Source organism: Nothoprocta perdicaria, unplaced genomic scaffold (genome assembly GCF_003342845.1).
Source record: "Nothoprocta perdicaria isolate Ctin4 unplaced genomic scaffold, notPer1 scaffold_113, whole genome shotgun sequence".
In the NCBI taxonomy this organism is placed as follows: domain Eukaryota; kingdom Metazoa; phylum Chordata; class Aves; order Tinamiformes; family Tinamidae; genus Nothoprocta; species Nothoprocta perdicaria.
This window is the reverse complement of record NW_020454239.1, coordinates 1758282-1783794: the sequence shown is the minus strand read 5'-3', so window position 1 is coordinate 1783794 and position 25513 is coordinate 1758282. Positions and strand designations below refer to the sequence as shown.

The following is a 25513-nucleotide window of genomic DNA, read 5'->3' as shown; positions in this document are numbered from 1 at the left end:
CAGCAACAGAGTGTGCCGAATGACATATGTAAYGTGTAACCTGTAGGGAAACAAAAGCAAGTATGACCTTCGTGGCAGCTCTGTTAATTTAAAGGCTTGATAAATGCATATTTATGACATTCACAATCATCGTAACTGTTCTGGTTTTTCTTTTAATATTTGGCAAATGGGGAACTTGCACATAGGAGTGATAAAGCAAGCTTGATCTATAAAATACATGTGRTAACAGTAGGTATAACAGCCAGGTAGAGGCCTACATTTTAAATTCCACTTGTTGTTTATCAAGTGGTGAGGAACAGAAAGCTATATACTTAGAAACTGTTCCCTCAGTCCCAGATGATCCAACAAATGAGTTTTCTTGATGTCCAAGGAAAGAAAATGGCACATTACCCATTGTTGAAATAGTCTTGTAACAGACCCACAAGAAAATCCAAAGGTTYGCTTGGAAATCCGAAGTATTTTTTTTCTTATGTTTAAACAGGATTTCTTGTTTTTGAACTTTTCCCCTTTGCTTCTTGTCCTGTCACTGGTACCACTGAGGAGAGTCTGACTCATCTTCCTTATGCCCTCCTGTGTGTCAGGAATACACCAATTTTTGTATACCTATTGAAAAGATCCCCTAGCCCTTCTCTTTTAAGCAGTCTGAACCCTCTCGCCCTCTACTTGCATGTCAGATATTTCAGTCCCRAGACATATATATATATGCACACACCCCCACATATATATGTATAAAATTAGTATCAGTGTGGTTTGGGCTTTAATAGGGAGTTAAGTGTTGGAGAAGAAATTCTCCTTGCTGTGTGTTACTATTTGATTTAATGTTCTTTCAAGAAATGACACTCATCTTCTGTAAGTGGATCTTCAAAAAGGAGGACTGTGAGGTTCTGTGGGTTTGGATAAAGGGAGATCATCTGTGCTGCAGGAGGATTCCTCCCCATATGTGAGCAGATTTACAGGGAAAACAGAATTCTGTAGAGAGACCATTTTACTAAGGTAAAAAATGTAATTGATTTCAAGGCTGGCCAACAGGATTTAATCATGAATCTTGGCTTTCGCTAGCCTTCTGGAAGCCCATTAACTTGGGCTATCAGTGTCTGCAGTGACTGGTCAAATCAGTGCTGCCTTGTGGGATTAGAGAGTGCCTGACTTGCAGAACACCGACCTAATCTGTGCTTCTGTGCACTCTGTTTAATTTGCTTGAATAAACTGGACAAATCAAATAGCTACTACAATACATTAAAGGGAAGTGACAGATTTTTCARTCATTATTGGTTTATCTCTACAGTTACCAAAGTCTGCCCGTTTTCTGCTGACCAGTGAAGCAATAGACTTTATTTTTAGCATGAACTGAAGAGGAGAAACCTTAGGTTAAATGTGGGAAAGCTGAAGCAAGCCCGGGAGGCTGAAGAGCRCATTCCTGCAGTGGCTGCAACAGCAGCCTGGGGACTGTGTGTGCAAAAGGGACAAGAGTCCCTCGCAGCCCATGCGGGGCTGCAGTGGGTCAGCAGCTCTGTGGCCACCAGCMYGTGCCCTTAGAACCACAGAGTGGTTGAGGTTGGAAGAGACCTCTAGAGATCATCTACTCCAACCCTGTTGCTCMTGCAGGGACACCTAGAGCACCTCTCCTGTGGGTCTGTGCATGGTGCCAAGGCTGGCAGGTGACAGGCCTCTGTGACTTGCTTGTTGTCAGATCACTGTAAGGAGGAGATGTTTCCAACACAGTTGTTATTCAAGAATGTATCTGTTCTGATGCAAAAGGACAAAGCAGGTGAATCTTTTCTTAAGAAAGAGGAAGCCAAGACAGCCTGTAGGAATTGATACAGCCCAAACCTTGTGTGAATGAGGGATTTTTTTCTGCTGGCCAAGGTCTTGGTATTTTGCTGCAACTTCTCCTGTTGTAACCAACAGGAGTTTGCTTTTTTTTATGAAACATGAACATTACTGATGCAGTTATGATACGTCCTCTGTCAGTTATTTGGATAGTAAATTCAGTTTATTTTACACTGTCCTCCCTTTCTCATTTCTGATGTGACAGATTGGTGTTAACAATGTATAGTTGCGTAGCAGAGGTTGTCACAGGGAAGTGAGTAGTTTTGGCAGCTGAGTAAAGAGTGTTTGGAAGGTATCAGTGYTGGGAGCGGAGCGGGAGATGATTTGGAAGTTGGGAGCAAGCATGTTGATGTTTCTGCCATCAACACTGAAGAAGCAAACAATATAGTTTTAAGTTGCTGTGCAACTGAAATTCATGGGTAGTTCACACTATTGCTATTGTTCTGGCTGTCAGCAATCCTATAGAAATTATCTGGAATGGGTTTTTATGAGTAGTATCTTCATTATCTCCGTGACTGCAAGAATACAGATAGAATTTGTCAGTTTTCTCATGTGGGGAGTCATGAAGTACATGTGCTGTAACTCTTAAAAACAATATTGGTAAAATGTTCCTTGTAGCAGGAGAGCCTACTGTGCAAGAGTAAAAATGAGCTCCAGCAGTAACAGAAAGAGCTGAGAGTTATTTTATCTATGTACTGTACTGCTTCAGATGCACCGGCAAGGTGCTTCAGAAGCTAGGTTGGGTTGGCTGTTTTTCAGTAAGTATTTGTGTTTGAAAAGAGTCTGGTGCAAATACCAGATTCCTTTACCGCTTGAGATTGAGCGTTTGACTTGTGGTCATTTCTGTGAACCTGTTCCCCACATCTGGAGAACAAGGAGGCAATCTGGTCGGGGAGTTGGCAAGTCAGATGTCATCGTGGCAAGGCGGTCGCTGAAGACAGACTTGCAGACCTGATTCTAGGAGCAGATGGGGAAAGGCACTTAGTGAAGAAAATCTGTTACTGTAACTGAAGGCTGTTTCAGGAGCATACATTAATCCTCGCTTTAGGTGGAATAAAGCTCCTGAATAACCAATAGGAGTTGGCTGGCAAGATGGTCTTTTACAGATGTATATGCTAATGTAAATGTCCTAATGCAAATTAAAGTACTCAAGAACATTATGTGGATTTGGGAAAATCCCTAAAATTTTAATTCCATATGCAAAATATTATTTTGGCAGCAGATGACAGAAATAATCCTGCTCCCAGATGTTTCATACTATTGACATTGAAACTAGTTGTACGGTCTTCTTTGAGACAGCTCTAAAACTTCACAAAAGCTTCTTGGAATATGAAGCAACTTGAATATGAGTGCAGTGCAGAACCATGTGTGAACTTCTAAGACCATGCAGTCTTCTGGGGAAATACTGTGGGGACCAGTTTTCACCAAGTTTTAAAACACATCCATTAGAGAAGATGGAATGGAGGAAAACTTAGCCTTGGAATTGAGGGAAGGAGAGGTAACCTGTAGCTTTTGTATATATGTCTGCCGTGGCATTTTTTACTGTACACTTGCATTTTGGGGCCGTACTCTGATAGCTGGCTGGGCCACACTGTAGTTTTTCAGTCCGCAGAGCATTTCTGGAGCATTAAGACTCTTGTAATTCCTTTAAGAGGAAGAAAAGTGGAGAATAAACTCCTCTYACCACATTTGGTTACATCTTTATTCTGTTAGCAAGTTTAAATGTAGTTAAACTTATTTCAATGTAAATCATGATATGCTGAACAAAAATGTGTGGTAAAGTACATCATTTTTACTTGGGAGTAATTTTAAATAGGCAAGTCAGTGTTTATTTTTATTGACTAATGTTTCAGTTTAAATTGACATGTAAATTGAATGCTGTAGGAATTGGGTTTATTGTTCCTCAGGTTGATTCTTTGTGGATGCCATTAGGAAGAGAAGTGTGCAGGTCTTGTCGCTGTGCTGTGTGAGGAGAGGCTTTGCTGAGGGCGGGGAAGTTTCCACACGGCGTTGAAAAACCTTAGATCAGTTTTCAAATGCGTCATTGCAAATTTTTAGGTGGTATCTTTATGATATCTGAAGATCCTTATCCCTTCAGGTCGAACACGCTCRCAAATGGGACATTTTTGTCCTAAAATTGCTATAATACAAACGAGGCCTGTATTAAAAATTTGAATATCTCCTATTTAAAAAAAAAAAGCAATGGGAAGGTGAGAATGAAAGCAGCTTGTTCCAGTTTTCCAATTATATATAATAGGGAGGAGAAAGGATAGCGGGGAACTATTCAGTAAGGCACAAAGCAGCGGCTTAAGTACCGGAGCATGCAGCTGCACTAATAATGTAGGTGAACTTGTGTAGTGAACACTGAACACGAGGAGAACCTCAAACATTTTTGACTCCTCTTCCTCCATCCTCTTGCACGGGAGGAGGGAGGGCTCCCACCTCGTGGTGGTTCCCTGAGGGTGGGGGGCCGGTGTTGCCCTCCTGCCTTGAGTCTCTTCAGTCCCTGTCGCGCCTGGGCGGGGCTCCGCCCCCTGGCGCCAACGGAAAAAAACGGTCGCGCCTGGGCGGGGCTCCGCCCCCTGGCGCCAACGGAAAAAAACGGTCGCGCCTGGGCGGGGCTATGGCCTCCTCCGCCCCGCGGTGTTCGAGGGCTCCCCGCGAGCTGGTTCTGTTGGCTACCTCGAGGAGGACGCGGATCTTCCATGCTGACCTTGGGCTCTGTGGCCGTGGGCAGTATAGGGCAGCGTGGCTTCCATGTCACTTGGCTTCTTCTCCTGTTGGCAACTCTTTGTGTTGTGCCAAGGGGCAACACCACAAACCTGAGGTGTTGGTGGGGCACCCCAGACCTCYAGATGGATGGGTTGTGTGTAATCAGGACCATCAAACACTTAGTGCTGCGTTTGCCTGCTGTCTGAAGGGAGCATGACATGGTTGCTCAGGCGGATTTAGAGGCTGCCTCATATGTCAGCAGCTCCAGAGAGTGATGGATGTGTGAGTCGCTATCGAGTCGGCGAATGGCTGCGGTCCTGCAGGGAGCTGGAGCGGAGGAAAAGGCTTCGGCCAAAGGGGCAGCACTGTAGAGTGAGCCCTGCAGTCCCCTAATATGCCCCTAGCACAGGAAAGGGGAAGGTCAAATTCAACCAGGCAAAAAATGTTAGTGAGCAGCTTCCATCATTAAGTGAGTGCAGAGCACGTCCTTTTTGGAAGAGAAATAGAGACGAAAAAGAGGAATCTGCTATCCACACAGGCAAGAAGTGCAGCATAGATGGCGTTTGATACCCTGCCCATGCTGTGAGGTCCCTGGCGCGTTGCAGGTCTCTGAACTCCTGGATCGCTTTTTGTGTCCTCGAACACCAGTCTTGAGATGTTGAGGGAAGTAAGCATCCTGATTTGGCGCTCCCATCTGGAATTCCGAAGGTGATGTTTGCCTTTAAAAGTGCCATTGCACCAATATCTTGGAACCTCAAAATCTGAAGGCAGGTATTTTTCCCTTTTCTGAACCAAATGTTTTCAGAGCGGGAGAGGAAATAAACCATCTCTCAAAGTTCACGACATGGTTCTACTGGATGATTGCAACCTTCATGATAAACAAATCTCTCCTGGAACCATAGTAATTAATTTGCATGGCTTGTTGAAATGTACTGCTCAAAATTAAGTGCCTTTTCATTTTGGATGTTGTGACTGGCCTTAGTGGTTTCAGGAAGACCCTCTTTAAGTACCCCATGCCATAATATGGCAGCTGTGCCAGAAAATGGCCAAGTCTAATGAAAGGAAAGGGAGAGATGAGGGCCCACGGGTGGTGGTGACACCATCACCTGGACCATCACCTCAGTGACAGACTTCAAATGCCTAATCTCACTCACAGCTCTTCTAAGCTACTTGGATTCATCTGAACAGTGTTTTACAGTAAATGCCTGTTTTTTTTTCCCTGCTACGGGCTAAATCCTACCCAAAGGCAACTGTAGAAGAGTGAAGAGGAGATTTTCTCTGTAGGAAGACTTCTGCTAAAAATGGAAATTCTCCCTGTGAACCAGTATGCCCTGTATCTGTGACCRAATTTCTCCAGGAGTGCCAAGGACTTTAGCATGGTGAGTACAGTTATTATAGGCAAGATATAAAAGATATAAAAGAACAAAGCTTGGCAATCAAATCAGACATTGGAAGCAACATAGAGTGCCTCTTATGAGTATTGTTTTATATGGTAAATGTTTTTCTGGTTTGCTTCTGAGCTAAGTATGTGTGTTGCAAATGGTGAAAATGCTTCCATKGTGCATTGGGGAGGGGAACAGCACATTGTGGTGCACAGCCTAGCCAAGTTAATGTCACACACACACACATTTGTGTGTTGTTTTTTTTGTTTTGTTTTTGTGTTTTCCCCTTCCTCTGGGATCTAGCATGCCCTGGAGTTACCCTCATTTGTGTACTGTGTGTATGTCATATGGCAGCACATCCTGCAAAAAGCTTTCCCTGGCTGCCTGCTTGGATTGGGGGCGTGAAGGGGTGAGGCAGGAGGAGTATGCATTTTCCCTCCCTTGTTTCATTGCAGCAGTGCACAGCACCTGTCAGGTAGGCTTTTTTTATTTATTTAGAGTAGGTTGTAGTTTACAGTGTGCTACAGCTTGGTGGGGTTAGCAGAGGTTTTTGAAGCACAGTGTTAAACAGTGTACTGACACTAATGCTGATTTTACTAGTCTTTGCTTTTATGAGTATAGAGAATATCACTGATATCTAAAACCAAGTGGATTATTTGTTAACGGTTTAGGATGTTCACCAGCAATAAAATTAAAATTTAAAGGGAGGAAAAAAAATGTTCTTACAGTAGCTGCTATAAGGGTGGGCTAGATATAAGGAGTTTGAGTCAGACTGAATCTACTCCAAAGGTTTTCTTCACTCCTATGGAAAAACTTAACATAATACCATGTTGAACATTTGGAAATATAATTCMATTTAAAAAGTAAAATCTGAATGGATAACTGAAACTCTTGAACTGTATCAACATTCAGTTCTGCATGCCTAATGTAATATGCAGTTAGATGGTTTTTATTTTAGAGAGATAGAGGTTACAAAATACTAGATGTCTTTTATGGAACATTGTTAGATTAGAAAACTGGTTGAAGATTCTTAATGACATTTTGTAAAGTCCTTGCTCCTGCTCTAAGTTAAAGAGGAAACGTTGTTTGTTCTACTCTCTGTATGATCCCAGGGTGCTTGATAAGTACTGCCCTTAGGTACTTTGAGGCTAACATGCTGAACCTATATAAATAATGCTTTTACTGCTCAGTTAAACCCCTCTTTAATTATGACAAGACACAAGTCTCTCCTTAGAATAGGAAGCTAACTCGAGCCCTAAGCCTCATTTTGACCTATAACAATACTTTGCACTTCTGTGGAGCTTTTCATAAGAGGATCTCCGCATGCTTGACAATCATTAACAAATTTCGCCTGCCAGCTTCCCTGTGAGGTAGGTAAGTACTGTATTAGCATTCGTCTTCTAAAGATGGAGAAACTGAGAGACATTATTATTTTTGCTTTATTGCCTGAAAAGGCACTTTGCCGAACATACAGAAGACATGTCTGCCCAGAGGAGGTTACAGCCTAAATAAAGACATGACTTAACAAATGGATACAAGAGAACAAAAGGGGTTGGGGTGAAAGAAAGGGGGAGAAAGGTTCTGGGAGCGTGTGATCACTTTAGATGTGCTGGGCAGATCTCAGTGCTCTGGTTCATTTGATTTCATAAGACTTCAGATTTCTCAACTATGTTGCAGTTGTGGGATAAAAAAGAACACAAGGAAAGGTTTGRGAAGCATCATAAACACCAATATAGTGATAATAAGTAGTAGATAAGTCTGGAAGGAACAAAGTAAAGTGGGTCATGGACCACAGAAAACAAATAGAAAAGCTGGAATACTAAAATTTGGACGGGATTTGGCTGATTCAAGTGGCACTTCTCTTTGAGAAGAGCTAGAAGTCTCTGCCTTTCCTCCTGTAGCTTTAGTGGTAGGTAGTGCCAGCTATTTTGGCATGGTTAGCAAGTTTCTGCCAAAAGCTTATGTCAGCAGTTCACTGGTAGAAGCATACAGATATAATCTTTTATTTGGTCCCCTTCTAATTCAAGCCTTTCTTCCGTATTTTCTGAGCAATTTTGGGTGATGGACCCTTAGTAGGTAACTGCAGGTTCGGGTTGGAAGAGACTTCTGCGGGTCATCTAATTCGAGCAGGGTCATCCACAGTATGCTGCCCAGTACAGCTCAAAAGGCTGCGCAGTGTTACCAAAGAGACTCTGAAGAAAAGCTGAGAAGAAGCTATTAAATCTCATGCTTCTTTGAAGGTGGTGTGACTTAGGATTTTTGGACTGTAAAGGATGTTGTAAAGTTTGTCACATAGAAGGATGTCTCATTTTGGATGATAATGGCACAAAATACTTGCTTTGCTGCTAATGCTTCTGTAAAATGTAATAGATCTTCCATTAGTAGCTGTCAACTGTTTTGGTGCTGGCAGATACAATGGTAGCCTGTTTTCAGCAGCTGAACAGCATTTCTCCTCTTTAGTGGTTTGTAAGAATGAGCTGTTTTCAGGAGAGTTTCTATTCTTACTAGCTGCTTTTATTAGAAGATGGRAAGCCTTCTGCACTTGAGAGGAGCAGTGTTATCAATGTGTGTTAATAAATATTTCTAGAGCATAAAGATGGTGTTTTATTTTCAATGGCAGTATACTTCTGGATCTAAAAAAAACCCCATATTCCTCTGCCTTCATCCATAGTATCAATTTTCAAAAAGCTACATGTAGAGAAAAGGAAAAATAGTTCTTGCCTCTTATGCTAGAAACAAGTGACTGTATTGTGATTAATGTCATTAGCACCACTAAATATCAAATGGTTATTCAGTTTATGATTTACAGTTATACGATGTACCCCACAACTGTATTGGTAGAAGACATTTGTGCATCTGGTATTTAAATGGAGCATGTGTTTTTGTTTTTGTGTGCGTGTGTGTTCTGGAGCATCAGTAAACATGGCTGTTAAAATTGTCATTTTAAAAATATGCTTTGTCCTGCTTTTGGAACATATTTAATCTTTTTCCCATTAATCTGCTTTCTCTAAACCTTTCCCTAATTCTTCTGAAGGATCCCCCCACCTGCTGTGCAGGCTATGCAACACAGTGAATCTAATCATGCCTGGAATTACCATCTTTTATCAGTTTAATCCATATTTTTCTGTTATTTGCTTTCCAAAGTCTTGAACATTTTATGTGCTGTGGTGAGTAATGGGGCAATTGTGAGGGTTAGTCTCTTTTTGAAAGGACAATGGCAAAACATCTGAGATAATGGATTATTTTCTGGAATGCAGTGTTAGCCTTCCATGTAAGTTAAGCCTGATCCTTAGATTTACTGAATTTATTTTAGAATTTTCGAAATGTAGATCAGTTGAGAAATAGTATCCCTGTATTTAACTGTTAAAGCAAACATTCTGAATAGTCCTGATTAACACTTGAGCATTCTTGATTGTGCACTCRGCACTCTGCTACCTCTCTGAATTTGTTGACATTTTTTTTCACATGAAGTCACATAATGTTCATTTTTTTTCTGGAAAGCCTTTATAAAAATCAGCTACAGATAAGACAGCAGCTGTTTTCTTTATGCTACAATTTGCTATTGTAAAATGTAGTATCAAGTATCTGAAGAAAGCACCATCTTAATTCAAATGAACAGGCACACTTTTCTGGAGTTCTACTTTTTGGGGAAGCTCATCTGAATTTAGTGCCCTAAAAAAGATGAAGGTGTGGTATCCAGTTCTTTTACTCCTTACTAGTGCTGTTCAGGGTCATTAGTTTGAAACTGGTACATGCGAGATCTTCATCTGATAGAAAGCAACTATTAGCAATACTGTGTATGAATTTGGCAGGGAATGTTTTAAAATAAATACACAAAATGCCTAGAAACAAATTAGATAACTTCATCTAGATAAGCCCTAAAGGAATAATGTCTGTGGAGGTGCCATCCTGCTGTGGGGAATTCATCCTTTCACTRGTGTCTATCTCAGGTAAGCTCTTTAGTCAGATCTGCTTTCCCTCTTCTGCTCCTTTACTTCACTCCCCCTTTCTATAACGCTGTGGGATGCAGAGCAACTGCTCTCCGCTTATCACCTACCTAAATGTGGATGTCTAGCACTGCCACCGTGGTAGGGCTGGTTTGTAAAAATGTAATTTAGCGGAATCCTTGCATAAACTAACAGATTGTAAGCCATTTGCAGAAGGCTATGATTTGTACTGWTTTCATTCAAGGCAGGACATTAGGGCTCCAGCTATATTTCATTATCCATTTGAATAACTTTTTTTTCAATTTAGAACTCTTTGTCTAACCATGAGCACTAAATTAATACTGGATTCTCTCTGCCTAGTGGGAACACTAAATAGATAAATAAAAATCATTGCAGAATAATTGTAGGTGCTGTGGGCTGAAAGCCAAAGCAGGCCAATTCAGCCTTTGAGCCCTGTCTGTCTGCCTTTTTTTCCTCTTTTTTCCTTTTTTTTTCCCCCTGCCCATCATAATAGGGTATTCAATTATAATCTTTTCTCTGTGTGCACAGTGGAGGTTTGCATACAGTGGCCCAGAGGCATTATTAATCTCAATGCATTTGGAGAGTGAGTGAAAAGACTAAAGGTTTAGGGAAAAATCTCTCCCCCCCCCGTAGCTGTATTTATCACTTAGGGTCTTTGTCAAAACGTAGTTTTCTTTCTCCCTTCCCCCGTTCCTTGGAGCATAAGCTGGAAATGACTCCAGAAGTTAGCGGACAATGGAAGCAGGGATTATGGAGCTTCATGGGCAAGATAGGGGCTGGGGGATGAAGGTAGGGGCCAGCTTCTGGCAGGATGGAGATCTGAGGTAGATGCACATGTTAGACGAGTGCTTACTACTACATAAGAAAATAGCAATAATGTAATTTATTTACATGGAGCTGTCTGGCCCCTGAAAAGAATATTCAAGAGTTCTTTCTAGAGCAGGGAAAGAGATAACTGGGTTTATTGTTAAAATTTATGGTTAGTGTCCAGAGCAAGTTCTTGGGGAAAAAAAGCTCACTTTTATTTTTCACTTGTGTAAGAATTGTCTTCAAGAAGCTTTTAATATTCTCTAATTGATTAAAAGGAAATTGTGTGGATAGGCTGTATGAATGATTCCTGAATCCCAGGTTATTTCTGAGCAGTTTCCTGTAATACCCAAATAGAAAATTGGAGCAATACCATAGTGTTTTGAGGAAACAGCAAGTCGTGGTTGATTTGAAAGGATTTGGATTGAATCAGATTAGCTATATAGAGCCTTAGACKTGAATCAAGTATTTGACATTAAAATTCAAGTCAATATGATTTTAAAGGTGTTTTTATGTATGTTTTCTACAATTTGGGTAGCTTCGATTAGCTAGTATAGAACAAGACAGAGCAGTTGGCGAAATCTTCCAAGTCGTAATCTCGGTTTGTAGTTTAGCCATTTGTATGTGTTAACATTCTAAATTTACACTCCATTAAATGTTATTTTCTGTGAAGATACTGGATTTTGATGCCTTGTCTTTAATTTTGGTGCTAAAGCTGCTTTGAAGCATTGTAAGTTGAGGTAGTATGGTTGCCTCTTTTATGTCAGCAAAATTGGTTCAATACACTCATGATGTAGCGTAGAGAGCTTTTAGTTTTCCCATGCAGGTCCAGAGCATCTTAATCAAAAGGATGCTCTACAACACTGTTTCTTAAAACAAAAGCAGCTATTTACTCTTAATTTCTCATGTACTAAATGCTTTCTGAATGTTTAGGCTTTAAAATACTGTTTGTTTATTCTTTAAAATCTCTCCAGACCGTCAATTTTACAGGGGTGCATTTAGGTAGAAATTTTGGGAGAAATTCTGTTATCATGGTGCTCAACTAGATCTTCAGTGATGTTTATGAAATGTCTTTCTAATGTGATACTAGATAAACTGATTTCAAGGAAGATTGCAAATGATTCTAAGTGACAAATAAATGATCCTTTTTTCCCCTGCTCAGCACAGTCGCTTGATAMAACTGCTTCAGTAACTAATCAAAGTGTAATTTTTTTCAATATTCTGAGTAATTTGTTTAGGTGTTTAAAAACCTTGTAGGATTTCTCAGTRGAAGACTTCACGCCTGTCTACTAGTAAACTGGTATCCTATGGAATCCGATTTAACCTGGATAATGCTTTAGCAGTGTCTTCCAGCATAAAAGCTTTAACATTTCACATCAGGACCTTGATTTACTTGCCATCTGCTCAGAGGTCTGTCATCAACAGAAATGATTTCTAGCTCCCTTCAGATAACTGGCGTTTGGCAGGGTTCTGCTAAACAGTCTATAACCTTGAAAACGAGGAGTGTACAGTAACTCATGCATATCAGTTAACCTTTAAGTGGCTTAATAGTCTCTATCCTAAAAAGAACTGTCAAGTCCTTCAGTTTTATCCTGATTTTTTTTCCCTTAAGGTCAGAAAAAAAAATTCAGTTAGACCTTGGGGGCCGTGAAGAAATTCCGTTCTGTTTTTATTTTGCAGTATTCTGTACTTTCACCATTAACATTCTTAAGAAACTTGCTTTCCTTTTTTCTGTGGCTTTAGAAGAACTTATCTAGAAATCAAAATCAAAAAAGCAGCCAGTTCTGTTTTGTAAAACTTATTTCAGTGAAGTCAAGAAAAACATTGGAATGAGTTTATCTAAAGACAGCGGTTAAAACTGGTGGACTTCAATTCTAGCTTTAATGACAATTCAGGAGGCTAATAATATATTCCTTACGCCATCACATTAATGACTTAGTCATTAGATTCAAAGAGCATAGGCGTATTTCTGTAGAGGCTGCTGGGTATTTAAGAGTTTACTTAAATATGTTTGGATATTGGTAAGACAGACTTAGACATACTTGATTTAGGCCTAAGCACATAAGGAGTGGCTAGTCCAGACAGTGTGTTTAAGGCCAAGCTCACAAAGAGCTTTCTGAAGATTAAAGCTTTTGGGTTAATTTGACTTCTAGTTTAAAATGCTAGAGTGTAATTGTTAMCATTCAGAATTATGGCACGGCTTGATGCAATATAACAGAATCTGCTAACAAATTCTGTGTCATTTACTAGTGAGCACAGCAGAGTGATGAGCTACCAGATGATGAAAATGTCTCTTTCAATATATTGAATCATTTAGARGACATGTGGGATGCTTTTTTTTTCCTGTTTGCTCATTTTTATTTTTGCTCCTTCAGAATCTGTTTTGTTCTATGTTGGCTTTTTGGCTGCATTTCTTTTTAAGAAGTTTTGGAGCGGCTGGAAGGTTAGTCTGTTCTTCAGAAAACTGGAGAGTGTGGTCTCCAGTTAGTCTAAAACAAACAAAAAAGAAGAGTGTGATTTGAACTCTTTCCTATCTAGCTTAAATTTGTTTCTAGATTTTATTTTTTTTCCCTCCAGTATTATCAGGAGAGACTTGATGCTCACTGGGTCCACTCTCAGTAATAATGAGAAACGCAAGCCTGAAGAACTTAACAGCAGATGAGTTTGATATCCTCTCTTTCACCTGCCTTTCAAACAGGTTTGAACCTGCAGTGTATTAATTCCCCTGAGCACTGGAGGGAAAAACTGCTAGAACTTTTATATCTATTTAGAGTAATCCTTTTCAACAAGATGTCTTCCTGACTTTGTTAGCCTCCTCTTATTGCAAACTGTCAAAAATAGGTTAGCTAAAGTTCTTGCTGTCAAAAGAAGCATGAGGCAGTTAGAGCAGCCTGGCCTGTGAGCCACGCTTGTGTGTGAGGAGCTGCATATTGGTAGGCATCCCTTCTCTGGAGCCAGGTTGGGGACTGTTAGGCGTGAGGGCTTGCAATTGGGGAGAGTCTAGGAGGAGAGTGCATGGATGCAGGGTTTAGTGCTTAAAAAGACAAAACAAGAAGGAAGTTGAGGTATAAAGTAGAAGATGTAGAATCTCAGGTTCACCTTATTTTTTAGTTTTTTTTTCTTTGCCTGGGATATCCATGTGGTTAACATCTTTATTGCGCTTGTTGAATTAAAATGTGGAGTAAAAGGTGACTTTTTGAGAAGGTTATGCGCATGCCGTTCTTTGGCTTGTATGCTGTAATGGAAACAAGTGCTTCCCTGTTCTGTGGTGTGTCCTTTCTTGGTATTTTTTTGATAGTTGTATTTGTGGTTTTGGAAACCAGTCTATTTTTAGTAGTTCTCTACAGAAACACAATGTGATTTTTAAAAAAGTGTAGAAAATGCAATACAAGGAAATATTCTTGCAAGGGTAATGGCCCTCCCAACTTATCAATGAATTGAACATACCACCATGCCAGCTGATAAATTCACTGAAATGTCTGTCAGTCAAGGTGATATAGGTGAGATCTAAGAACAAATTAATTTCTCCTTTTGCATCTATCTGGCAACTTCTTCTGCTAGCTGTTAATGGTCTGTGAACCTTTCAGTGTCAGATGAGTTCCACGTTTCAGACTATTGTCACTGACATTGCCCAGTACTTGGAATGCAATGATGGTGGACTATGAACTGTTAATTATAAGCAAAATGGATGAGAGCTTACTAGGGCTTCTGTTGGACAGGTAAGGAAGGAAACTCCTTTCCGAAGGAAAGCATCAGTAACCAGAATACCTGCCTAGGTTTATGCTGGAAGACTTTCATATGGAAATCTTAAATGTGAAGGGTGTGCTTGCAGATGCCCAGTGACTGGGCTAAAACCTGCTGTTGGCTTCGTGGTTCCTACCTGGAGGACACTACTAGAGGAGGGTGACTGTAAGGCTGGCTCCTGGGAAGTTGTATGTGCATGTGGAGATGTAGGTGAGATGGCGGGGGGTGGGGAGGAAAATGTATAATTCTGTTTCTTCAGTGTGTTTGAGAACACTCATCATACGCCTAGTACCTTTCACTGTGCAGGGGTGAATGAGGAAAGATGGTGGAGGGATCAAAACCCAAACTAGCTTTGCATGCTAGAGGCTTCCAATAAACATGTATCAAAAGCAAGAGCTTAGTCTAGGCAAACATGCTGTTGTTATTGTTTCTCACATATAGAATGTACAGTAATTAGCTCCACRGTATATAGAACAATGCTAGTCTGTTTGTAGGTCTGTAGAAGCCAGCCAGGAACTGAAGCACAAACTGTCCTTCAGTCTTTACTTCTAAAGCAGCTAGATTGGAAAAATAACATCTTTTTTAAATATTGAATACTTGCARACCTTCTACAACAGTCTCTAGGATGATTTGGATCTCAATTTTGCCTAACTTGCCTTTTGCGTTGTGCCTGATGTGTATTGTTTCTATATACAAGAGGAAAATGGAATAACTTAACTCTGAATGATGCCCAGGTGCAGTAACACCTTTTATGTATTGCTTTTCAAATTCCTGAATATGCACTAGGACTGCAATTAATTTATAATAAGGTTTGGCACAAAACACCATAATCTGGTTTGGAAGGAGCCAAAATTAGCTTAGCCATGATTAGCTTATGAATGTTCCTGTACTGCTGGTGATTGACAGAATTCCCATGGATTTCATACTACAAATAGACATGATTTGTCCATTAATGAAAGTTGCCTTGTTATTGATGGGCATGTAAAAATAAAAAAGCCACTCTGCRAATACATTGTTCTTGAAATCCTTAGGAGCTTTTTGATCACTACAAAAGCAACATTCACAAGCATCTGCTTATATTGTAACGTACTGTTGTCTCTGTGCACATGTTCCTCTTCATTTCTGGATACTGAAGAGAGCAAGTTATGACCATCTTCTGTGTGAGAGCCTGAATAATGGTGTGCACAGGAGAAGTGACCACTTATTATGCATGAGTCTTGATAGGTCTTGTGACACAGGTCAAACATAGTACATGGAGGTCTTGTTGTAGGCTATTTGTTCTAGGTATTTAAAAAAATGGAAATGCTCTACAGTTTTGTAGAGACACTGCAATTTTCACTTTGCAAACTGTTGCTGAATGTATCCATAGTAGATTTGTGGCAAATGCTTTGACACACTTTTAGATGGGCTTTTCAGAGAATATAAACATTGTCAATGGCACTGATCTTGAATAACTCATGGTCAAAGCCTTTATGAGAAAGGAGGAACTAACTGGTAATAGAATGTTGTAAAAATATTTCAGAAAATATAGTTTGCTCTGTCCTTGTTTTGCTTTGTTGTTCTAAGTTGATTCTTTGTATATGTCTACCAYAGTCTTTTCTTTCTGTCATGCTCTGTGAAGCCTACTGCTGTCTGAATCTTGAGACAATCTCGGTTTGACTTTGGCCTTCTGCACAATATCCCTTCGGTCTTTCAAGATGTGACCTATGCTAATGCTCTGAATCACTCACCAATTTTCGGCACAAGGGACTTGTTACACTCAGACCTCTATAAATGTAGAGCTTAAAGTGTCATATTCAATATAGGAAATCTCCTTTATGTTGAAAAAGGCGTAGAGCTAAGCCATCTAGATAGAAGGCCAGACTAGTTTTCAGGTATCAGCCCCTCTGAGCCGCCAAAGGAGCATAAAAGGATGCGTATCCGTGTACAAAGTGCTGTGAGAGATGCTCTAAAGCTCAGGAGTGGACAGAGCTCAGTTCCTACTTTATGATCCTCCTGTGGCCTGTGATTCTTTTAAGATCATTTACTGATACCATAGATTAGAGCAACCTAAAGCATCCAGGCAAGCTGGATAGATATCCTGAGATAGGGCAAGCTATCTCAGGAGTGGGACTAGTATGTTTCAGAAGTGGTCTAATGGGGTATGTGACAGGTCCTTTCTCCTGTTTGCTTGCTTCTTGGAGCTCTGACACAGGGGAGGAAATTTTYCTCTTCTCTTTCTCTGTTCTAATCTTAGCTGTCAAATATATAACAGCAAATATATAATTATTTATTGAGCTCTTAAAAGTCTTTTGATACACTTCTTGTGTTTCATTTTCTAAGTTGCTTGTCTTTTTAGTAAATGTCCTAGGTGTGTGTGTGTGTCTGATTTACCTTTTCATTTAAGATTCTAATGGTCTCTGCAGCTGCCAATAGTACTAGATGCTTTTGTTAAACAATTGGAAGTAGTCCCAGTTTCTGCTTCACCTGTAGATGGGTTGAGCTTCTGTTTGAAGTTCTCTATTCATCTTCTCTCTCTTAAAGTTTCTCCAAAATGCATTAGACCAGGCTGCAAACACATAAATGATGATTACAGAAAACGTATTCTGCTATCCTTACTAAAGGTGTGTAAGTAGAAAGTAATTCAGTCTGGTTAGGAGTCCCTAGGGAAAGGGGGAGAGTTGCATCCTGTGCCATCCTGTCTGTAACCTCTGGAATCAAAATCTCACAGCTCCTTTCACAGCATGATTTCTGTCCAGCAAGTTACTGCTGTAGGAAGTAGATAAATCTAAACTCGTTAATTGAGTTTAGCTCAACTTTTGTTGCAGGAATATTCTTTCTTTTCAAGTAATTCTTGCAGATCTGAATCTTTGGCACTATTTTCAACTTTTGAGAAGTCACTTTGGTATAATAATTAAAGATTAATATTAATTATGCAAGCTCTGGGAAACATCCTTGTTCTGAAAGCAGATCCAATTCTGCATGGTGTTTCGCTGACCTAGAAGTTGACCTTTCGGTGGCTATCTTGACTATTTTGTTTTACCTTGTAACTCTTCTGCATACTTCTAGCGTGATCAAAATCTAGCCAAGATAGCTTGTAGCAACATATTAAAAAACGAAGCTTTCAATATTCTCTTCAAAATGTTCTTATACTGATGTTGATGGTGCGTGCAAGCCATCTTTTATTTTGCAGAGATAAAGAGTAGGTTTGAGAGTCTCATCTGCTTGAGGCAGGGCACTTCTGGCTAAGGAACTTCACTATGTATCTCTGGGTGCCCTACAGAGAACACAAGTATAAGGGCTTCAAATAATGTTGTTTCTTAATCCAACTTAATTAAAGTGACTTTAATACACAGAGTCCACTTGGTTCAGCCTAATGTGATTGAGAGGAGAAATAAATAACTAACAAAGACATCGTGGTTTTTTTAAGCCTACAGAGACAGTTACTGTTAAATATTGAAACAGAGAAAGGAAGGAAGAACCTCAGACTCCTTTTTGGTTTCAGTCGAGCTGAGTTACATCAATAGATCTCCAGCAATTTGGGAACTATTTTCAAGAATGTTTTCAATATAATAAAGCCCTAACTTTCTTAGTGCACTTCTGAATGTCAGGAGTGGCTGGGAAAAAGCCTGACTGGAATCACAAATTGTCACTAGTCAACTTTATAGTGGGTGTCAGTGGGCATCAAGCCTATTCTGCTGCAGATAATTTTCACTGTAAATGTGTTAAGAGGCCGTTTGAGTCCTCCTGGCTTGCTTAGTCTCCCTTGCCACATGCTGTATGTGCTATTCTTTACAAAAAGGATCTTGTTGTGAAGAACTTAAGATCTAAACCAGGCAAAATACAGGTAAAGGATTGGGAGAAGGATGTCTGAGGTAGATGTCTCCCTGCAATAGTGTTAATTATCTGTTGTTGCTCCACAATGTGTATGTATAAAACTTGTTTAAGATGTCTCATACCTATCTAGAAGATGAGCAGACAGGAGCCTTCTGCTCCTAAAGCAAAGAAATAGATCCAGAAGAAGTAAGTTTTGAAGCACTTAGTGGTATATGACTTGGCATTCTACAGACCTGAAGCCATAATAGGAACCAGCACTGAAAAGAGCCTGTGGGGAACTTAGAGGATCTTACAGCGAATCAGATGGTCAAGGTTACCGAAGATGTTGAGCCCGGTTCTGCTCTGCTAATCCAGTGTAACTCCACAAATTAGTTTTGTTGAATATTTTTCTTAGAGCTTAGATATGAGCATTTCTTAATTGGTATTATAGTTCTAGAGAAACAATGGCTTGTTATGCTTAACAGAATGAACAATAATAAAGCCAATTAATTTGATAGTTAGAAGAGGTTAAAAATCTGTCAAGGACGATAATATTAGCTGTAGATTCATTAGATGGAAACAATTTCATCTCAAGTCAAGCAATACTTAGTTCATAGCAGTAAATGAAGCTTTAGCTGCATGAGAGTAAATATGAGTGATAGTTTAGATCTGTAAGGGGCAGAATCAGCTTCCCTATATATTAAATGCAATTGAGAAATTATCCTGGTAAACAATAGAAAGAATGGAAAATAATCAAAACTTCCACTCTGAAGTTAGTGTAGTAAGCAATCAAAACTATAGCTAATAAAACAGTGCAGGAAGATCAGTACTTCAAGGGAAATAACCCACCATAAAATCAATTTTAACAGCATGTGCAGCCAGAGAGAGAGCGTTCTTTTATTTCTTTCTTTTTTTTCCAACTTCAATTTAAAGAAGATAAATTTTGTTCATCCTGGGTGGTACAAAGCTGTAGGTGTTAGGGGCCTATAGCTGCCATATCTTGCTTCAGATACCTTTCATGCAATGCTGGGGAACGGAAAGACTGTGACCTATACTTTGTAAGACAACATTCCTCTAACTGGTTAAAATTTTGATTAAAGGTGCCAAATAGAAGGCAGTGTCTTGTGATTTGTGGTATGAGTAAACAGAGCAATTTTATAATCAATTCATTGACTCTGTTGCAACTGATGGAAAGGCTGTACAATCAGCAAAATATGTTCAAATCTTCTCAAAAAAGCAGAGCAGCAGGCTGTGCCTGCTGGAGATGGTGCAGAGCCCTGGTGTGCAAGCCAGTCAATAAAGAATTACTGTAATCTAATCTTGAAGAAAGGGACAAAAAGTGTAAATGAAATGCCCTTCTGTAGTCTAACATGAATCTCATATGTATCCAGCTACTAAAAAAACCACTTGATTGCAAACTGGAAAAATATGTGGTGGAGGAATAAAGCTCCTTGGAGCTTCACAGCCAAACAGCGGCAGGACTGCTTTGTTTGAGGAAAGTGTGATACAAGGGATTGAACACGCACCGAATAGGCTGCAACTTAATGTTATTCAGTTGGTGTATCTGTAGGAATTATACAGGAACTGTAGAGATGGACAAGCTTGCATCCAGGCAGCTTAGGGAGCTATATCTGCCTCGTTGCGCTGAGGTATGATATATAGGCCCTGTCCCTGGCTCTGCTCTGGTTTCTTTGGGGGTCCCAAAAGCCCTTTGCCTTTATGGTAAGTGAGATCACATTGTACTTTTTCCTCCATCCAGGTCTTTAGGCTGAACACTTTTTTTTTTAGCAACAGCAATAATGATTTTAAGTTGCTCAAAAATTAAGAGAAACTTTCTCCAAATATATTGTATGATTTTTTTTTTTGTTTTTAATTTCATGACTTGGAGCTTTTAGGAGTAGTAGCACCAGTGCTATCTGGTAGAACCACAATTCTTTTGTAACCATGGTAAGAGCTCTACAGTTGTAGTTGGTCTGGAAGAGGGGACCTATACTCTTTAAGTTGACAGCAAAAGGAAAAACAAAAGTTAGAAAACAGGCACCAAGAATGAGCTACTCTATAAGATACCACTCTTACTGTGACTGTTGATCAATAAAAATGCTATCACTCTTCAAATTGTATTACAACAAAATCAATCTGGAGGTGTTGTATATTGACTGAAGAACCAAACTGCCTCTATCATAATTGCAGTTGTGTTATTCACAGCAGATATTAACATGTCTGATTTTCTGAAGGCAAAACTGAACTTAAGCAACTCTGTAATTTATATTTGTCAAAGGATTTGTTATGTAATTTTGAAGGGCTCTTTAGAATGAAAGGTTTTACATCTCAGGTAGAGTTACTAACTAAATCTGTAAACCACACTTCAGCTAGAGCCTTTCTGCCTGAGAGCAAGAGATGCGAAGAAACAAAAATTAATGTTCAGGATCTTCGCCCACCACAGGGTGGCTGAGAGCTGCTGTATATTCAGTGTCCTTGGCTTGACAATTTTCATCCTTCTCACATGTTTCTGGATTGACTCCCTTTTTTTCTTTTCTCTTGCCTATCTTGAAGAAGGTTTCCAGTTAGAGAAGCAGCAGTGCAGAAGCTCTGCAGGCAAGTGAACAGAAATATGAGTGAAGGGATTGAAATATCCAAAAGTGGGCCCTGTCTTCTGTGAGAAGCCTATATAATAATAAGCTGGGAAAGAATCATTTTGCTTTTATATCTACAAACAGTTTATCTTTTTCATGAAAGAAGCCTGTTGTGAGGATCTGAGACTTGTTTGAGCCAGACCAAAGAGATTACTTTGGCCATATCAAATACATGCAGAAAGATTTAATTATTTCCTAAAAACTTCTGTGTTTGTTTCATATCCCCAATATATAACCCTCAAATTAAATCTTGTAAGGGAGTTCAGAATYTGTGAGTGTCAAGCTGACTACATATTTCTATAGATATTGGAAAGCTGATCAGAATGCAAGTGAACATAGACCTCATTTTTCATATCAAGTCCTTGGGATGCTGCTTTAATAAGCAGTAAATTCTAGTATCCGAATGAACAGTTTACCCAGTAGGAACCTGAAGACAAAACGATGGATGTCCTTCAATGAACACAAGGTAGCTAAGGATTTCTTTGGTTAGAGGAAGTGGATGTTAAAACTGTAACTAGGAGGATTCAATTCAAGCATGCCTTTTACATAAGGGGAAGGCATTCTTGTCATCTACTTTTTTTTCTTTAGCTTTACCTTACCAAAAAAAAAAAAAAAAAAAAAAAAACCCCAAACAAGAAGATAAGAGGTTCTCTTTAAGGTTATTTTTTCTCTTTTAATCTGCACTTCCAAAGCTGTAGTGAGTCAGGAAAAATTTCCAGTGGGGCATCTTTCTCATGGTTGTCTTTGAGGAAAAGTTAAGAGCAGAGCAGCATCTCTGACTTAATCAGAGTATAATGCTCCTATCCAAAGCTGTCTGCCCAAAGGAGGAAGGGGGGCGGGGGGGGGGAAGCTTGCATGGATCAAAGGGCAGAAAATATATAATTGCAACTATGCCAGATGTGAGACACAGGAAGCTCTATCGTGGAAAGAAGACAACAGTTGAAACCTCAAGGTTGTATTTGAAATAGGAAACGAGGAATAATGCTGAGATAGAGAAAACATTTCAGATATTAAAGATAATTAAAGATTACTGGCATTAAAGATAAGTAGAGAAAGAACAAGACCAGTGAAGAGAGTGGCAGACCAAATGATAAGACATGAGCACTACAGCAGAGAAACCAAAAAGAAAAAAAATGTATATAGAGCAAATGCAGTTTTCTGCAAAATACTAGCATTTGTTTTTTTAAAAGAAGTTTTGAAATACAGATGAAGGAAGAGTAAGGAAATGAGAAGGAATGCTAAAGAAAGACTTTATGATTAAGAACAAGGTTTATCTAGACTAATAGATTAATGTTATGTAAAGCAGTTTTCTTTCAGTTATTTTATTTTGCTGTCCGTTATTCTCACTGTGCTCTTCAGGTGCTCATTTGCTGTTATGAAGTTACATGTGTTTACAGAAATGTGCTTATAGAAATAACATTTTGATTCAGTAAGGCTGTGAAAAAGCACTAGTGGTGTTGTAGGAGCTAATGGTAAATACTTTATAGGAATCAAAGTGAAAAGTTTTTAAATAGTCTTCAAAATTGGCACTGAATAATAAATGGTATGTAAGGCCGTATGATGCTTACTGTATGAAAAATACATAATTTTCATGAAAGGTTGATTTCTTATGGTAAAAAGTACTGTGATTGTTATGATGTGAGAGAGGGATTTGGCTTTTTATTGAAATATTACTTTGGCTTTGCAAGCTGGTGTTCTTGTAATAGTTTGACTTGATGGTTTACCTGCTTGCTTTTTTAATCAGTTTGGGTTTTTGGAGACTCACAACCTTGATTTTTGTGAGAAAATCTAGCAAGGCATTCCAGTGTAACTTAATATTTGYATTTGGCCTCAAGGTAGGAATTTGTGAAAACTGCATTTGAAGAAATGAAATTTAGAGACTCCAGTCACAACTCGCACTGGAAGAACTGCATYAAATAAGGCTATTTTCCCTGTAATACTAGCAAACTGARTAATTATTAAGCATGGTGAACATAACAGTAATTATAAACTTCCAGTAAAATTTATTGTTTCCTGAAGACCACATCAGCTGGTTCTCTTGGTATAGCTTAAGTAACAGCAACTAGTATAGTTTCAACTATRTATTTGTATATATGGTCATACTATCATGTCCTAATATGTAGGTAAAATTAAASAAAATCTACCAAACTTGTTTCATGATTTTGTTATGCTTTATGATATAAAATCTGGACACACTTCCAGATTGTCTTAAACATTATTTTTTCTTAAGTTAATAAAACAAGAAGGATGGCCAAAAGTCCTAATGAAGGTATGTTTTACAATTGACTACTCTGTGTAGCCCTGAGTATGGAAGTCATGATTCATTGGGATAATGGTTAAGGGAAGAATTTCTTAGAAGCCTAATTAGGAAAAGTTCCTTTAGGGGGCTTGTCTGCATTGTATGCAAATCACATACAGTTTCTTTTTGCAAAAGAGAATAGAAGAAGATGAGATTATGATAAGACAGGGATTTATGATTTAAAAAGAACTATTGGTGCTTGACACTAGAGCTGCATATATCAGGGCTTGATCAAAAGAGGCTGTATCTTGTATGTAGAGTCTTATAAATGTATCACTTCTGAAAAATATTGAATTCCAAACTTCTTTCACAAGGAGAAAGAAGTAAAACAGCAGTATCTTGGTATAAGAATGCAAGGCCTTTTGTTCCCCCCCCCTTTTTTTTTTTTTTTTTTTTTTTTTTTTTGCAGTTCTCGCGAGAGTACCTTAGATAATGTGTTGTGATCTTTAGCCTGGAGTTTTTTCAAACATACGGGGGAAAAAAAAAAAAGATTCATTCTTGCAATGTATATTTTGATTACATGCGTTCAGTTTAGTTTAGGATTTGAACTTTACTGAAGTTTGAGTGAGCATCTGATCACAGGTTTTCCCACTAAACAGTATGGTGAATTATCCAAATTATGCCATGAGCAGAAGTAGATCTGCCTGGGTTCTTTCTTTTGAAAGGAAGAAGGGATTTAGTTTGCTTTTGTGAGTAACTTAAGTGTATTGACTTCCATCTTCTTCTATGTTGTCTTAGTTTTTCTTGAAACACTCCTGTAGTTTAAACTTGATGCCAGAGAACGTAATTTTTTTTGTTTTCCCTGAGTACAGAGTGGTCTCTTTTTTCATTATTTTAATAAGAGCTGAGGGTTTCCTTCCTTGTTTCCTTCCTTGAAGACTTGGTTCTTTCTCTTTGTATGCGGTTATAGTGAATGCTTGTAAAGTAGGGTTGGATACAGCACCGTTCCTCCTTTCTGGGTGTTCTGACAGCAGAAAGAGTACCATGTATGTGTACACTAGTAGTTCTCCCAGTAGTTGTCCTGTGCAATCAAGAATAAGCTAAAAGGAACGGTGAGCACATGATTTCTATACTGAAGGCAGAAGACCAAAAGTTGCGAGACTTTTTGGAGTTATTGTTGTAGAGTGAGAGGTGTTTTTGCAGTATACACCAAACCTTTTAAACCAATTACGTGGCAGACCATGAGTGAGGAGCAAGCAACTGGAACACAAAAAGTATTATTGCAGTAGATGTATTAATATTTGGTTTCTGTTGTATTTTAATATTGCTTTGCAAATCTCCTACTAATTTGAGATATCCCAATCCAAATACTTTTTGATCTAGTTGGAAGAAATCAGATTTTGTTTAGCAGGTGGATTTTAGGCATCAGAGTCAAGTCATATGAAGAGTTAAGGCAACAAGTGATCGCCTGTGAAGGTGTCAGGGATGCCAGAGCCAGGATGTGGATGAATGACAAATAGGACCTTGTTTCTCCTGAGCATGAAATTCCGGCTGCTTTTGTGGTAGATGCCTGGGCTGAAGTTTGCACACAGTTTGCACCAGGAGTCGCCTGCTGCCTTTTCATCACTTATTCACGTGCACGCATGCACACTAGTAAATCTTGTSTGCCTTAGGCAGGCGTGGTGTAAGTGGATACTGGAAAACACTGGTTGAAGTCACGCTGCCAATAGCAGCAGGCTTTAGAGCAGTAACAGGCTCCCGTATCTAAGTACTTACTCAAGAATTATTGGGCTGTATTTGCCCAGCAAATGTTTTGGAGTGGTGTATATTGGGGCAATTGAGATCTGCTGAGAAATAACTTAAAGGAGTTCAAATTTGGCTGCACACAGCTATGAAACTCAGGTATCTTTGGATGCATGTGGAGGATCATTCAGTATATCCTGTATGTTATTTGGCAAACCATAAGTCTTTCTATTTCTTTTACAAAGTCTAAGTGTGGGATGTAGGCTCAAATTGGTAGATACGGATATGTGATCTTAAAAAATTAAATGATGGATGTGAAATGATTGGTTCTGTGGTGGAAATCCATTCCCATAGTATTAGTCTCAGGTAGCATTTTTAGAAACAAAAATGAGGAGGTGATTAAAAAAAATTTATAACACAATGAATGGACATAAGTGGCATCTCTTGAAATGAGAATTTTCTTGTGATGCACAGTGAGGGCTGCTTTTGTCATGTAGTTTGGCCCTTCTCACCACGGCTTGGTGGGGGCCTGAGCTCCCTTCATACTAGGAGCATCAGTGGCCAAATCAGATGCACTGAAACAAAAATATAGGTTTCTTTCCCTTTCTTCAACTAAACTTCTTTTTCTCTAGGCTTAGGAACTTTATTTGCCTTTTCCTA

General features: G+C 39.2%; 1 long non-coding RNA gene across 1 annotated transcript in view; it reads left to right on the top strand.

Annotated features, from left to right (window-relative positions):
- The window catches only part of LOC112958872, a 51831-nt gene that overhangs the window by 11167 nt on the left and 15151 nt on the right, over window positions 1-25513 (top strand). Inside the window, exon 2 of the long non-coding RNA XR_003251517.1 lies at window positions 5789-5921. This is a non-coding gene — a long non-coding RNA (uncharacterized LOC112958872). The remainder of the gene's footprint in view (window positions 1-5788; window positions 5922-25513) is intronic.